Source organism: Gavialis gangeticus, unplaced genomic scaffold (assembly GCF_001723915.1).
Source record: "Gavialis gangeticus isolate Ggan-Ray unplaced genomic scaffold, GavGan_comp1, whole genome shotgun sequence".
NCBI classification, from domain to species: Eukaryota; Metazoa; Chordata; order Crocodylia; family Gavialidae; genus Gavialis; species Gavialis gangeticus.
Genome location: NW_017729008.1, coordinates 22531496 through 22535551, shown reverse-complemented (window position 1 = coordinate 22535551; position 4056 = coordinate 22531496). Strand labels below are relative to the sequence as shown.

General features: G+C 41.3%; 1 protein-coding gene across 1 annotated transcript in view; it reads left to right on the top strand.

Moving 5' to 3' along the window:
* The window catches only part of SEMA3C (semaphorin 3C), a 251274-nt gene that overhangs the window by 63698 nt on the left and 183520 nt on the right, over positions 1 to 4056 (top strand). The gene's annotated exons all lie outside the window — the stretch shown is intronic.

The window sequence follows — 4056 nt, the reverse complement described above, 5'->3', positions numbered from 1 at the left end:
CACTATGAATATAACTCCTATTGACTCCAATGGCTTTGATTCAAGTCACGTGTTGATAGGGCATCTTTACTCAAATCTGAATCCAATTACTGTAAATAGATGGAGCCTAATGCTGATTTTCAGTACTTTGCTTTTGGCTTTGAATTCTAATGTGTTTAACTTGCTTTTATTATTGGCGATAGCAGTAGTGGCTGTGGCTTGCTAACTGTCGCACAACTATCAAAGTTGCCCTGGTCCTCTGCACTGAAGAACATTCAGTCTAAAAAGAGAATTCACAGTGTTTCATTATTTAAAGAAAAAAAAAACCCCAAAAGTTTCACCTACAAAAAGGATCTTTTTTTTTTTCCTTTTCTACCATCAACATGCTTTACCCAGCAGCTCTAACAAATGGCCATATGCTGTGAAGTCTCAAGGGAAGCAGCTCCAGCTTGAAAATCAATATGTCACTAGCAGCCTTGTGCTAATGGATGCTTACAGCAGCAGGTTTATATAAGCTAATGGTACACTGTACATCAGCAACTCATTTAGATGAAAGGGCTGCCTTGTCTGAATCAAATGTTAGAGGCAGAAAAAGATGAATGTTTGCAAAAGCTAATCAAAATGGTAATTTGTTCATTGCAGATGAGGCTGGTCTATTGTTGGCCACACTGGAGTCACCATCAAGGAATGATTTCAGTGTGTGCTGGCTCTTCCTTTTGCAATCTGTTTTAATATGTATAGAATAAAGAAGCAGTGTAAAACACCGCTACAGCTCATATGAAACCGCTTCCACTGAAGTGAGGCTGTGCTTTCTTATACCACTGGAGAATCAGGCCCTCTATGTTTATGTTAGCTGTAATGGGACAGGTTTTATGTTTTCTCTGCATAAAGCTTGTGTGGGGAATATGCAAACTGAATTTCTCCAGGACAGCCTTATGTAGACAAATATCCACAGTCAGGATCAGTTTTCTGTCTCATCTGAAAATAGAAGATGAGACAACAGAGTGTTACTGGATGGATCCTGTCCTGCCTGATAAACTGACTTTGCTTTTATCTTGTTGGCGGGACCACTGTCCAGGTCAGATATCAAAGGACAACCAGGTATAAAAATGGGTACCCTACACCTTTGGAAAGCTGCTTTCTTAATGACCCTTGAGACATCACACTTGCTCACACAACTCATAGGGATGACTCCAGACTGTTGCTTACGTGCCATATTTCAAAAAGCTGGACTCCAGGCCTGTGAACAGAGCGAGCTGTGGATTCGAGGTTGAAGACACACCCAGTTTGGCAGTCTGAGCTGCTATCATGTGCAGAAAGATGATATTTGATCACATTTGCTGGTTTCCTGTTTCTTGGTGTAACTATGTAATTCCTTTGAATGCCACAACTACTGTAATGGGGTTAAAACCAGGGCATATGGTTGGGCAAGGCAAGTTGTGTCTCAGTGTGCGTGACTTGAACTAAGCAAATCCTGCATAATGCTGATGATGATTTGGTGACTCATATATTTGCTTGCAGGATTTCAAGGTTTTTTATTTAAACACTTACCTAGAATGTACCATGTATCTGTATTTATAGAACTGCCTGATAAGATGTCCAAGAGTTCCTATCATAACAGATTTCCTCTCTAGATTTTTTCCTGCAGTTCCCAACCAGCTAGAGCAGACAATACAATGCGAGGAAGACTTGGTACGTCTTGTCCTGGTCCTGTTTGGAAATCGGTGGTGCAAACAAGCCATCTGACTACCTAGGAATCCCAAAATAAGTTTAGTTTGAGCCCTAGAAGTGAGTGAAACATTTGGGCAGCCATTCCTCCCCCCCACCCCCCTCCTCCAATCCATTCCCATCTGTTTAACTGTAATGTGGACAGCCTGAGGTATTTTTCATTTTGAGATGCAGTGTGTATTTTCATTTCCAGTCTGCTCAAACATGTAGTGTTCAGTTTAAGTAACTGATTTTAAAGAGCTTTTCACCCTCTCAGAATTGTCCTTTCTAATTTGTGCGAATCAAAGATCCCTGTGAGTTTTTCAAAAGTAAGTAACTCACGTTTCTGGTGACGCATGTGCCACACTCTCCATGTATTTGTCCCACCACGCTTTCAACAGTTTGTTTTACATATTATATTCACATCTGACATTTTATCGAAAAGACTTGTTTGCAAATTTACAACAAATATTAAAGGATACTATAAAGACATTAAGAACTTCCTCTACCAGGAAATAAAGCCACTGTACAATTTCTGCTGTACATGTGTTTGTAGTTTACATCAAACGCCTGGGTTACATTAGGTCTGGGTTGGTGATGTATTGTGCCAGAGCATGCCCAAGTCAGGACCTCTTACATCTCTACACAACAGTTTTGCAGACTAAACCCAATGCTTATTATGATTTGGTGTAAAAAGATTATTCCCCAGCATTATCTATTGTACGTGCTGATCTGTGATATTCCCTGCACCGTGAAAGGCAAGGAAGCATATGCTTTTGACAGCTCTTCTAGAGCCTGATCCACAGCCCGCTGAAGTCCATTAAAAGATTCCTATGAACTGAGTGGTTCTGTCTCCTAGAAAGGCCTCTGGGGGGTTTTGTCAGAGCCCTGCTTTGTACAAGAAATGGAAAGCTGCCAAACATTATTATCAAAGATCAGCAAGTACAGCAGTTGGTGTACAGAAAAGTGAAACCTTTGGCATACCACTCCTTTTTTTGCCCAGAAGACCCCTGCCTCATTCAGTGCACAACCTCAGATGTACTCTGAAAATTGATCAGAGTTGTGCGCCCAGGGAGATTTGTTTCATGTTGAGCCCCTGCTTTATTTGTTGCAGAAGTTAGGTGTGTAATGAATAAGATACTGTACTATATTGCAAGAAGAAAGAGCCTGGTCTTATGGATTAGGCTTTGAGTGCTGCTTTGGGGAACTGGATCCTATCCCTGTCTGCTATAAACCTTCAATATAATGCTGGGCCAATATTAGAAATTTTCAGGGATGTCTGCATTGGATAGTCTTCATTTTCTGCATGCTACACTTGATGCCCTTGAGCATTTGCAGAAGTGCTGAATATGTTTACAGTTGCAATAGAAGTCAGTGAAAGGTGTACCTTGAATGTATAAAATTTTATATCATGCTAAATGCTAATACTGATTTCTTACGCTGAACTCTCAAAATCAGTACAATTGAAATTAGAACAATTCTGTTTTTTAAATCTGTCTTAATCAAATGCTTCTCTCAAAACAAGAATAAGATCACCCCTTCACCTGATGAGTGTTGTGCAAATAAATGAATTTATTCAGGCACTTGGGTACTATAATAATGAGCCCTATGGAAAATTCCATTAGTGAATCCATTATTCACCTTCTATTCTACATGTAGAGCATGTGTATCCTCACATGGACAAAGGAGGTTTAAACCAAAGTTGCATACTTACTTCCAATGGCTGACCAGCACTTGTAGCATTTTTGCCTCCTTGATGCACCTCTATTCTTGTTCATGGTGAACTGTCTCCTCCCAGTCCTGATCTATATTAAGTACCTTCAGGTCTCTTCTTTTGTTGTTCGGCAACTGTTGGTGAGGACTACTTTAAGGACATTGTCCTATTGGTTGATGCTAATGGACAAATGTTGATGTTTCTCAATTCTGTCACTCTTACCGCATGGCTAATCCACACTGACCACTGTGCATGTACCACACTGGGGATGAGGGGCTATTCCATGATACTTAGTTCTTTGTTATTTCTTTGCCTCTATTTTACCCTTGCCAGGTCTTTTACTGGTCCATCTATCTTCCTGAGAATATTATTTTCAAGGCAAACGTGCCTGGAAATTTTCTGAAAAAAATATCAGTTGAAGGCAAACAGCCAGCCCTGTGAACAGAGCTGGCCTTAGGGGTGGGTGGCGTGGGTGACCACCCAGGACCATGATCAGGGGCCATTGGGGCACTACACACCACACTCCTCATATACTTCCCCATTTCCCCCCCCACACTCCCTCCCATACATATGTACCCCCATGCCCCCTCCATACACACACTCCATACACACACCCCACACATACAGCATCGTGACTGGGGGGGGGCACTGGGGGT